The 13,178-nt window shown below is 42.6% G+C and overlaps 1 long non-coding RNA gene across 3 annotated transcripts in view; it reads left to right on the top strand.

The window, feature by feature from the left end:
* LOC141759536 (uncharacterized) overlaps positions 1-13,178 on the top strand; it is a 140,423-nt gene that overhangs the window by 78,120 nt on the left and 49,125 nt on the right. For all 3 annotated transcript variants that reach the window (XR_012592137.1, XR_012592138.1, XR_012592136.1), the window contains exon 3: positions 6,360-6,499. This is a non-coding gene — a long non-coding RNA (uncharacterized LOC141759536). The remainder of the gene's footprint in view (positions 1-6,359; positions 6,500-13,178) is intronic.

Genomic DNA, 13,178 nt, shown 5'->3' with positions numbered 1-13,178 from the left:
GACTCATTACACAGAGTATATAGATGCTGCTGTTTGATGATGCTTCCTGGCCTTCGTGAGCATCTTCGTCACTTTGTTTCAGGTAAATTAAAGACAACAGCAGCTGTGAAGCTCATAATTTGCAGATCTATTAGTGACTCTGTTCGAATGTTGGAAAAAGAGGTCAGTATCAAAGACATTTATGAGATGTAACAGAGCGGTTTAATCAGAGATCAATTGCTTTAATCCACAAGAATTTGCAATTACAGTCTGACCTATAGCGATGCCTGGCGCTTGATCATTTTTTTCCCTGCCTGTATGGATATCCAGCACCAACACAAATCAAGGGTTTCATGCCGAGATGAGATAGGCACCAACTGAAGAGAATTACAAATGAACGAGAAACTATGGAACACATCATTTATCCCTTAAAGGTGCAGTGTGTAGCATCTGGCGGTATCTAGCGGTGATGTTGCAGATTGCAACTAGGCCTGTCATGATATCAGATGATTATTGTGGCCAAAAGAATTCACGATAACGATATTATCGTGATATCTATAGGACATTTGATAAAAATAAAACCATAATCAGTCAAATTCATCTTTAACTTTGTTTATTGTGCGTTTTGTGTCTTTTTTGGTAAGTGAATTACACTCAAACGAGTACTGGGAGGTGGAGAGAGGGTCTGTAACCATAGCTGTACAGAAGCATGATTTAAGAGGTGCTCGGTTATGTACACGACATTATCATATGTGTATTATTAACATGATACAATATATCTTTTCTTTTTTAAATATCATGGTTATCGTCAATATCAGTATATTGCGAAACCCCTAAATGCAACCAACTGAAACTTCTCCCGGGTGCCCAGTGTGCAGGAGAACAACTGTGCCGACGTGAAAATGCGAATGGCCCTCTCTAGAGTCCAGTTTTTGGTTTGTCTGTTCTGGGCTTCTGTAGAAACATGGCAGCCGGCTCCGTGAAGAGGACCCGCTTTGTATGTAGATATAAATGGATCATTCTAAGGTAATGAAAACACAACAATTCATATTTTCAGGAGATTAAACACTAAGAAAACATAATCATTAATATTATAATCCATTTCTGCTAATAGATTCCCTTAAATCAGCCGACTAGACTGTTATCGGGGGCTGTAAATAGGGTCCTACTACATCCAAGAGTAGGTTTTATCATCTATTCAAATGGTAGATCACCGAAAGAAGGAACAGTGACCTCTAGCAACCGCAGTAATTTTGAGATGGGACACAAAACACAGGGCTTACTCCCAGGACACCGGGGTACGCATCCTGCGTGAAACCACTTTAGAAATGTAGTTATTTTAAGCCAAAACATGATGTTTTTCCCTAAACTTAACTAAGTAGTTTTGTTGCCTAAAGCTAAAGAAACCTTTTTATTTGTGTTCAAAAGGTAACAGTTCATTCAGTTTTACAGTTTAGAATGTGTTGCTTTTAAGTTTATTTTCACTTTTACAACATACAGTAATAGGCCCCTAATGACCCACATCTATAGAGTGACCGATAACGCCTATTTAATGGCCTGATAACAGTCAATTCGGGTGCCTAAATGCTACACATGGTTCCTTTAAAAATGTGGAAAAATCTTTGGTCTTCAAATACCAAGAAAGCATCTTCTCTTCTCTTCTCTTCTCTTCTCTTCTCTTCTCTTCTCTTCTCTTCTCTTCTCTTCTCTTCTCTTCTCTTCTCTTCTCTTCTCTTCTCTTCTCTTCTCTTCTCTTCTCTTCATCCAGCAATGGTTTCAATCAGATCCACCTGGTGTGGCTGGTTCCCCCAAAGCTGGACTGAGTCACCCACTATCTTTCCACAACACACATGAAAAAAAAGGAAATGTACAGCCAAAACACCGGCACACACACTTGCAGACAGTACATGTGCACATGCAAACACACACACACACACACACACACACACACACACTCTCTCTGAGGATGTAATCACATGGGTCAGTCTGCTCAGTGTCAGTTCCCAGACTGGCGTAAAACAGAGGAAGCATGGCTTTTTTTAAAGCCTATGACTCTGTGTCTGTCGTGTATTTCTGTCTCTCTTAGTAGACGTTCATTTGCAAAAAAAATTCTCACAAATCAGAGCTTGTAACTCAGAAGAAAACATCATGGTAAGGATTAAAGCACCAAACAAAATCCCATAAAAACATAGCATGTAGTCCATGCATGTATTGAAGCTGTTGTGTGTGTGCTTCCTGAACACATGTAATTGCGCTGCCTTCCAAATTCACATCTTAAAATGAGCAGGAGGTGCATAAAGCGCCTCCTAAAATGTACAGTATGTGCCCCTTTTTATGCGTCACAGCCGCTGATGATGAGTGCATTCTTCATTAATCCAATAATTAGGCAAAGGCTGCACGGAGCAAAGTTGTGAAGCCAGTTCCTGCATGCCGAGCGAACACACGAACAGCATGTGCATCCGTCGAGTCCGATTAAAGTTCTGCATCATTTCGGATGCATTTTGTTTAAAATATCCCAAGCGAAAAAATGAAATGTCAAGGCTTGATCTAAAACATGCTCATGCTGTCTTCAAGGGATTTTTTTTTTTTTTACATGTGCAAATCTTGAAAGCGAAGGGGGAATTTAGAGACACTTTGTCTCAGCCAATATCAAAAAGGCCATTCAGTGCCGTAGCCATTACCCATAAGCCCCCTATTGTGGATGAAGACACTCGCTGTCACAAGACCCCAGTCCACTGGCACCATCTACAGAACCACGATCCTGCTAACAAACCATTAATGAATGCATCAGATTCATAGATGTAACATAAAAACGGCATGACATACCGACTCGTGGCATGTTGGCGTGGTTCTCATGTGCATGAATGTGTGTTCTCTGATAGAAAGAGTTTTTCTTTCTCCTAAAACATAAGTTTATAATTATCGTGAAAGTCTTTTTTGTATATAACGACCATTTATTTGTTGAATACAACCTTTTAAAATCCAGCTGTCTAATTTTGTAACAACTCTTGATTCAATCTTTCAGTAAAAAAAAAAGAAGAGAATGAACCACATTATTTACAAGGAAGACACGCAGCCAAATCACCCTGGACAAATTCTCCACATAAAGGTCTCTTTATCTGCCCTCTGGAGTGACAAGGCCTATCCAGCGTCTCTCCTCTCCATCAGCACTTGTTGTACTACTTCAACCCATTCCTGAAAGAGAAAAGCCCCAGTCTTTCATTCGAACAAGTTTGGCTCTTCCTCCCCCTCCTCCTCTGCTCCTTTGCTCCCCCCTTCCCATGCTCCATTCGCTGGTGACAATCCGGTCATTATACCATCTTCACCCCGTCTGCGAACCCCCCCCCTACTTTACCCCGCACTTCTGCGCTGCCCTCCGTCCTCTCCTCTCACCCCTCCCCTTTCGCTGAGCCACTATGAGCTATATTACTTTGACCCCGGCCCATCAATCTGCTTCAATTGGATAATGATCTGTAATCACGTTCTTTCAGGGGAGTCTATAAAACGAGCCGGGGCCTCAGCACCCCTCCTGAGAGGGCTCCTTCTGTTCCCTAACCCCCTCCCTACCCACTCCCCCTCCTACACATTTGATCCAAGCGCTTCTCCTTTCAGCTTTCAGGCCCCCACTAAATACCCTCGCACATGGGCAGCGGCTGCAGCCGGCGGTGGGCCTTGTAAAGGGAGCGGACGGAGGAGGGTGTGGAGGGGGGATTGACGGCTCCGCTGTTGATTTTTCATGGCCCCCGCTCTCCAATGGAAAGGGGCTAAGAGGGACAAGGTGGAGCCCAGCAGGAGGGAGCGGGGACACAGGAGGAAGGAGAAGGGGGGTGTTTCAAACCAGGCCCAGCAGCTCCTACCAAGACTTAGCCCCCCACCCAGCCGCCCGTCACATTAAAGCTGACCCTCCATTAGGTCGTTTTGTACGACAGGCTTGTAATCGATAGAGCCTTATAGCTGAACAGGAGGAGCGGCGAGAGGAGAGGGGTGGGGTTAGACAGCGTCAGGGTGAGTGTGGGGCCAGCGGGCGTCATGGGTGTCGAGGAGGAGAGGGATAAAGAGAGAGATTAGGATAAGGTTGATGGACAGGGAGAAAGAGGCAATGAATGAATAAGTAAATGAATGAAGTGGAATGGAGGGCAAATTAAGCCATGAGCTTCGCCTCCTCCTCCCACACCGTCTTAGGCTCTTTCTCCAGCTAAATTAGCTTTCAACACAAATATAATCCTTAAAAAAATTGAAAATCAAAATCGGGGCTTGCAGATAAAAATCAGAAAAAACACCGGCTAATAACAATCTAGTACCAAATTTCACTCTCCTTCCTCTTCAGCTTGTTTGGAGAGGGAAATGACTTAATGTGTGTTACTGTATGAGATCTTAAGTGGTGTTATCACATGTGGAGATAAGATCTGAAGGGAGGGGGGGAGCGAGCACAAGGGCCTGTTTTCACAGCATATTGCACATTTCCAAGTCAAAACTGACCCGGCGCGCCACCTTGGTTAACAGTTATCAATTGTTCGGTGGGGCTTCCATTGTGGCCGGTGGCGGGGCAAGCTGCGTCTCTCTTCGTGTAAAACACACGCTCACGTTTTTCGAGCACAGTTCAGGAGGCGAGCGGAGCAGCTTGACCGCAATTTAAAACGCCATCAGTTCAGTTGGGGGCTTTTGTGTTAATCTCTTCTGCGCTCTTGAATATACATAAAAAAAAGGCTGTTGAGTTTTTAAAGGCCATACAATAAATTGATGAATGGAGTATTTTCTCTCTCTCTCTCTTCCTCAATCTCTCTCTCTCTCGCGTCTATGAAGTAAGGGGCCCGTCTTGTATATCATTATTCCTTCCCATTCCCATTCTTCTGCAAGTTTAGGGCTCTTACATGTGGAGCATATGCCTATTGAAAGGGTGGCACCACGCAAGGCAGGCACAGATGGAGTCACCCTCCCCGTCAATGGGCGGACAATGGGAAATGGAAATCAAAGTTAAAGGGGTGCATCCAGCCCCATTTAGCCAACACAAAAGGTGCTTGTAGGAGGCAGGGCGTGCGGGGCGAAAGGAGGGGAGGGGTGGAGGAACACGTCCCAGGCCACTAGAGTCCATCCTCAGCTGGCCTCTCCATCACCGAGGTGATAGAGACGTGCTGTCACGGCGCTAGACACCCCGGCCTTGTTACTCTTTAACTCCCTGTCGCACTGGTTGACGAACTGTGCCGAGCGATAATTGAATCCTTGTATTTGTTTTTAATGCCCGAGCTTAAAGCGCAGCTTCTCACCTAAAGTTGTGTCTAACACTTTAACAATGTTAAATAAAAAATGTAACCAAAAGCGCCTCAGCTGGCCGAGAGAAATGCTGACGGTGTTAGAAAGCCAGGGATGGACTTATATGACAGAAGTTGAATGCATATAAACATTCACATTTGCAGCAAATGGTTGGTGGATTTACGAGACATTCCTAGGAGGGAGAATAGTGCAGTTGACAGAAGGTGCACATGATGGTGCCGATTTATTGTCCCTTTTTATTGTGGGATTGCTATTGTTGCACTAAAATCATATCAAATTATAAGTTGTTGATAATAATAAATAATTATTTCACATCCCTCTGCCAAAAATAACCAAAACTAAATTAATTAATTTTTCAACACCATGTATTGAAAATATGTGTCAGTCTTGTTGTTGATGTATTAAACTATCCTGTACCCTGTTTGTTTATCGTCCAGTATCATACACGATATCCATGACAACCTCGTAGTAAATAAAGTAGAGTTAATAGAGGAAGTGAAATAAACCAGGAGGAGGAAGTGCGAGCCGTCCATCCTGTTGTTGCGGTGGATGCTTGCTTTGAACGCAGCTCTGATGTGACCTATAAAACAGTATGTGTTGCTTTAAGAGACAGTGATTTCACTCTCATTAAAGATAACTAGACTCTACTGTACACGAGTGCACGACACCTCCGTGTTTAATGGTACAGTAACAGTATCCTCTCTCGGCATGTGCGCTCATTTGCCGTATAAGGAGCCAGTGAATCTCTTTCACCAAATTGATTTTGTTATTTCATAAAATGATTCAATATTTCTTGCTTGTTTTTAATTTGCTGAGATTTGATTGCACAGTATGATCAGAATGAAAGAGTCACTGTTGAATTACCAAAATAAATCTATCCATATTTCAAAAAAATGATGATTACCAATCAAGATTTCACAAAATACACTGTATAATGGAACTTATTATAGCACATTTTAAGAGCTACAGTAACAACCTTTGCATAAATTCAAAATCAGTCAGCGAATATATGGTGTATTTTTCAACATCTTCCCATTTGTTGATGGAACTCTTCATGTATTGTGTCTAAATGACAATAATCCTTCATTTGATCTTTTTGTGTCGTGCAGTGCTGCTGACAGCGGGATGCCGGCGTCTGGGGAGGCTGAAAGATGGCAGGCCTTAATGAACCTTGGTCCGACCTTTGACCTCCTACCCCCGACGACATCGCCAGCTGAGGGCTGCCACAGACAGAGGGTCTGCTTGTGTGGTATGGCACACACACACACACACACACACACACATACACACACACACACACACATACTCGTCCAAGGTGCTCTCCCACAATCTGTAATTTTTATTAAGCAACGAAAATATTGCTGCGAAAGATGACACATTTCACAAACACCTAAAAACATCAATACTTATACAGTCATAAAAATTATTTAAAAAGAAAACAAATTCAGAAACCAGACCAAAGCTTAGACCTGTCCTGTATCGGATGTTTCACTATACTAACTTAGTCAGCATCCATTTTCTCAGCCCTCGTATTCAAGATTCAAGATTCAAGCTGTTTATTGTTACGCCGGTTATACAGGTACAAAAGTGTGAAATACTTTTTGCTGGGAAGCTCCATTAAAATAATAAATTATATTACATTTACATTACAATTATCAAAGGAAATACTTTGTACAAGGACATATTAAGAACATATACATTAAGAACATATACAGTATAAGATATATTTTTTGTGTGAGAAGGTGTATGAATTATATATTTAAAAGTCTGATGGCCTGGGGATTCCATGAGATTACCGAACATACTGAAAGTACCCAATGAATTATTTGGACATAGACCTTGTAAAATCTTGATGACCATAATAAGTTTCAACTGTTGAATTCAACTCTTTAAAAATGGTTTGGGCTTATATACACGTTCAAAGCACCAAAAGTGTTTGTTCTTCACATTCTGTTGATAACGTTAGTTTATTTTTTGAATGTTTTAAACTAAAAATTCTGGCCTGATCTCACACGATGCACCTTTAATGATAATTTAACCCCTTCCTCAAACTGTCCTTGGGTGTCTCTCCAAATACTGAAACATATTTATTTGGTTTTATCTGTGAGCTGGTTTTAGAATTCAGAGTGCTGCTGTTTTCCCAGCTAGAGAGAATTCACCTCAGACGCCCTTCTGTTTTCCCTCTGTACTGTGGTGTATGTGCCCGTTCAGGGGGCACGACATGGTTGCTGATGCGTAATACCCTCTGACATAATTGTGCTGTCAATCCGCGATATCTCTAATGCATGAATAACTCATGACTGCAAGTGTGATATCTGCTGTCCATGCCTCAGATGAGGTTTTTATTTCCACTCTACGTCTCTTTTGTATTTATTTTATCTCATTTGCAACTGAATATATTCGTATCAATAAAAAAAGAGCATGACATGGTCAATCCCCTACAGTAATATTATATTCTGCTGTAAATAAAACGCCAAAATATGTACATGCTTGTATGCAGTCTGACAAATATTTGAGCACTTAAACATATTAATAATTCAATCTGATAGATTTCATATTTTAAGAAAATATTTGCACTTTGCAGTAAAACTGTATTTTCAACAGTGTATGGTGAAGTCAATGTATACAACCCAATATACCATGCAGTTTGGTAGTCATTCATTTAGCAATATTCACTGTAGGGCTGATCCGAATTCTTCAAAATTTCAAAGCTTCGACCATCGCCATGGTAATCTCCTCCAAATCAGTATTCGATGCTTCATTTTTATATATTTATTAGTATGTAATAGTAAAGTATAAATCCCAAAATAGCCCATGAAATAAGGACTAATCCCACAACATTAATTATTATTAGTTATTCTCAGACGAATATCAGTGTGTGTTGTCTTTGAATATCTTCGAATATTTCTCACCGAAGCTTCGAAGCCCAAAAAATGGTATTCAGGACATCCTTATTCCCTACAGTGCTTGATGATTATGACAAGTTTACATTATGGATTCATTTTTAAAGTTTAATGTGAAATATTCACAGAACTCAAAATACTATCCCCGCTTTTTTAAACTAATGGAATATATAGAATAGGAAAGGCATCCTTTATCTCAGATGGCAAAAGTGGGACACTTTGGTCAACAGTATTAGTGTGCAATAATGTGTGCAAGTGTGTAATACATGTTGTGATCTTTATGAGCTACCTAGCTACATCTTGCAACAAGCTTTTCCACGTCGTTCTACACAGCCTGGTTTGCTCTGTCCTACAAGGATCTGATATTTCTCTTCTCATTATTCTCCACTGTTTCTCATTCTGCCCACATTCTCTCTGTTGAGAGCATCAGCAGTGACACGGGGCTACTTTACAGTGCACAACGTATTCACCGTACAGCCCAGTGCCCCCTCCTTAACCTCACTTCATCTTCCCTCAGCTGGCCTTCACTTTCCTACAGAATATGCACCCAATTATAATAAGGGAGTGCTGTGAAGCAGACTTGACCACAGAGCATCCAGAAAGACCTTGTAATTGTGTGTTATGTTTACACATGTGTACACTGTGCGAGTGCTCTCGTGTCTTCCACCTCATTGATCCCAACAGACATTTCAGCACAAGTAAACATCCACTAGACTTCACCCCGTATGGACAGCATGAAGGATCAGCTTTTGGCTGTTAAGCGGTCGGCATGCGATTAGTTTAATAGCCTGACAACGATGGTGTAAATGACAAAACATAACGAGACGTTGTTTCTGATTGTGATGTGCCTCATTTAGTAAAAGCAACAGATGTAGCCACGAAGACTGGAAGTCAGATATTTCACTCGTCTTTTGAGCCACTTATTGTCCGCGAGAATTCAACATTTTTAGATATGATCCTCTTCAAATGCATGTGCAAAGACATGTCTGGCTTAATTTTAGAGAGGAGACGTCCTTCTGTGCTATATCTGAAATTTTTTAGCTGGTTGGTTTGTCGGTTCAAGAAGATTTCCCAGGCCTTTGGCAACCACAGTTCTCGCCTTGGAGGCTGAAATTTGGCATGGAGGTCAAGTGTGTGTGTGTTTGTGTTCGGTCGTGGCTAGAAGGTAACACGCAAATTGCGAAACTCTCCCGAGATGGTGAAGGTTAGGCATTGACCTTCAATAGTTAAGTTATTTTTTTGCGGGTTACCTTCTAGACATGACCTTTGTGTTCATGCCAATTGGCTAAAAGGGGGCGTGGCAATGGGAGTGGCCTATCAAAAAAAAAGGTGCTTCCAAACTTCCAAATGGATTGACAGACTTGCACATGGAGGTCAAGTGTGTGTGAGGTTGTGTGAGAGTGAATGCATGAACGTGGTCGCAGCTATTGCGAATTTGCGCTTGTTTATTTTTCAGTGCGTTTCATATTTGTCCAACTTTCTTATGAATATGACTGTAAGCGACTTTTTGGCCCAAACTGATGTGTTTTTTTGTGTCAAGGGATAAAAAAAATCATTAGTCATCACATTTTGAGTATGTAAAATACAATAGAGGAACACCTGAGAACACACGGACACACACTCGCCAGAATATGCCAGAACTGTTCACACCAAGCATCTGCAATAATTGACTAATTGATCCAGCTTGTAGCGGGTCCAGCCCGCCTCCTCTCAACGACTATCCAATCAATCCAGGCTCTCGTCCGAAATGGCATGTCCCATAACAAATTACAGCTAATGAAATAACCATCAGGATGTCATTACATTGGCGGGGCCAACAGCATTATTACCCAGCATGGGTCTATATGTGCATGTGTGTGTGAGAGAGAGATGTGAGTGTTCATAAACATGCTGTTATTACCCCGCATGCTATTTAGCACCTGAGTCGCTCTGTGTGATCGACAGGCCTGATGAGGGATCTCTGTCGTCCGCCTTCATGTTCTTTTGGTCAAACATGAATCCCAAATTATGGATAAAGGACAAAGACGTGGTGTGATAAACACTTTATAAAAGCGTTTTACAGATTTCATATTTTCATGCACTTTCGAGGCTTGCATCATTTGTTAAAAAAAACTTGGATCCTCGTCTCCTGGAACTCACACTCACTTAGTTTGTTCCCATTACCAGACCCTTTGTTTGCACCAAAAAATCTCATTTAGCTCCGTCGGTTTCATGTACTGCCGATGTCCCTCCGACAAGAGACCGCCGTGGCAGCCCGCGCTCTCCGCGTGAGTCCAGCCATTCTCCTTCCGTTCCGAAGCCAAATCCATTGCTTTCCTCCCGTTGCCTTCCTCTTCCATCTCCTCCTCCACCACCTCTCCTACCATTCCAGAGCTGACAGCAGATGGTGTTTTAATAAAGTCCAGTAGGAATAGGACTGTGAGTAAACAATGCAGCACATGCCAACTCAGTAATTGCTGGGCACTATTACAACCCCTGTGTCTGGCAAGGGAGGGAAGGATGAGAGGCAGAGAGGATAAAAAAAGAGAGAGGATGAGGCAGACACACAGAGAGGACAAATCGGGAATGAGAAAATAAGGGAGAACCAGTAAAGGAAAAAAGCAAGAGATGGAGGGGAAAGAGGGGGCTATGGAAGGGGGCGGGCAGCATATACACACCTAGCAGCTGGAGCCAGAAAAGCGCAGCTGGTGAAGGTGCAGGGAGGCCACAGGGAGGAGGGGGCTGAGCAGTGCTGGGATGGGCTGGTCGAGGCTGTGCTGTGCTGGGCTGGGCTGGTCTAGGCCAACGGGTGCAGTCCTGGGCCTACAGCCTCCAGGCTATGGGCTCTGAGCCCAGTCTCTGAGTCCCGGGCCCTGCTCTGTGGTCTCCAGTGCTGACACAAGGCCAATGTAGTCCCCTGTCAAACTCCCAGTCAATGGTCAGACACATTCTGGAGGAGGTGGACTCTAGCAAGACCAAAGTTAAAGCTCCCGTTCCATGCAACTCTAATGTCTCAGTAGTAAATATGAAAATGATGACTGCAATAATACCTAAAATTGTAAGCTTCAGACTGAGAACACCAGCTCATACATTGCTTTATACTGATATGTTATAGCAACGTATCGTCATGCAACAGTTCATATGATATCTTATGAAAAGTTATTCCTCATTTTTTCATGCGTTTTCCTACAAATGTCTGGCAATTTCTGCTAGTCTTTCAAAATAAACTCACATCTTCACAGGAAACAACTTGGTTAGGTTTAGGCAACAAAACTAATAATAACCATTTTCAGTCCAACATAGTGGCAGGGGCTATTGTCAAAAAAACACCAGAGTTCCATCTCTTTGCTTCTATGCTCTTTGTCCCTGTCGCTCTTTATACATCCTGGTTCACATTTACATGGGTTACATACAAATTGATTTCGTGGAATATACACAAATCACAGTGCATTATTTTTCTTAAGTATAGCTACAAACGGTGTATGAGAACAGTCTGTAACATATCCTCATACCCCGACCCTTCAAAAGCAACAGACAAAGCGGATGTAAGACAAATACTCTATGCACAAGGTAGTACATGTTGCACAAAACACCAATCCCTTACACATGCACACCTTGACGTTTGATCCCTTTTTCATTGAGCCTTCATCACATAAAAGAGAGAGGTCCTTACAAGTCTGCAGAGAGCTTTCCCATGATGCACCATTACTCCCATCGCCTCCAGGGGCGTCAATCAGAAACCATCTCTCCGCGAGTCTGACAGCTCGGCTACCTTACGTCACACACCTGTTTGGCTCAGGTATTCCGAAAGATAATAATGTGAAGGGGTAGGTAACAAAGAGGTACAAGCAAAAGCACAACACCTATAAGCTGTTCGAACATCTAAAAACAAAACCCGGAAATTCATCTTAAAGTGTATGAATGTTTCAGATATATTCTTGAGGCACTTTAACAAGAAGAAATATAAAAGGTAGAATACGTTAACAAGGCAATAATATTTCACTTTTACCTGACTTGATGAAGCACCTCCCACAGCTATATAGTTAGTGGCGCTCATCAAAGACAATTAAGGAAAATGACTTTTATTTTAAAGCTGAGGTTAAATGACCAGTCTCCTTAACCTTGAAGTTCACCGTCCGCATGAATATTGAATGATTCTTAACCTTCTGTTCTAATGCTAATTGAAGCGGAGGGGGTATATTACATATTTGTAATTAGGGCCTGTTGGATGGGGCTTAAGCTCTGAGCCTCATTAGCTTAATCATGAGGACTCTTATCAATTATGCAGGTGGAGGTATGGTGGTGATTTGAGAAACATTCTGCTCCGTAGAAAACTTTTTCCCCCTCCGGAGTAATTATATTGACGAATTCCTATTGGACCTTGTCATTAATTCCAATCCCAGTGAGGGCACCTTTTTCCTGTGCATAGGAATACATGTCGATGTAAGAGATTGCGGATGCCGCGTCTTCCCAGGGATCGGCAGTGTTATATGAAGCTAATCCATATGGAAGCTAACACAAACACGGCGCCCGAGGACATCACCCAAATACGACATCAAACGGCCTCCTGACAGGTTTACTGATGAGCACAAACAAGGCTTCGTGTCGAAACACAACTTCTCCCTTATGACATCTTGAACTTCTGTCCAACCAAGTCTTCTCACATACTTTCGGGGCTTGAGAATTTGCCTTTTTTTCCGCCTCAAGGCAGAGAGACAGAAAGATTGAAAGACGGAGAACTCGGCAGCTCAGAGAGAGTGAAATATGAGCTACAGCTCCTTTGCACCGCTCCTGCAACGAGATGTCTTCACCGTAAGGACACTCCCCGCGGACCTGCCATATTTATTTGAGCACAAAGTGGTCATACGCAACCATGCAGCGCTCCTACCCAGCACTCCAAACTTCTGTCAGGCCTTACCTCAGACATCTTCCTTACCTCCAGTTCGCCAGCAGGTTTGGGTTCACACCATTAATCTTGAGCGAGAAAGCGGGAGAGGAGATGGCGTGGGGGAATTCGCGGGAGGTGGAAAAGGTGGGAAAGTGGGT

The sequence above is a fragment of the Sebastes fasciatus genome, chromosome 21 (genome assembly GCF_043250625.1).
Source record: "Sebastes fasciatus isolate fSebFas1 chromosome 21, fSebFas1.pri, whole genome shotgun sequence".
NCBI classification, from domain to species: Eukaryota; Metazoa; Chordata; class Actinopteri; order Perciformes; family Sebastidae; genus Sebastes; species Sebastes fasciatus.
Note: the sequence above shows the minus strand (reverse complement) of the source record. Positions and strands in the feature narration are given on the sequence as shown.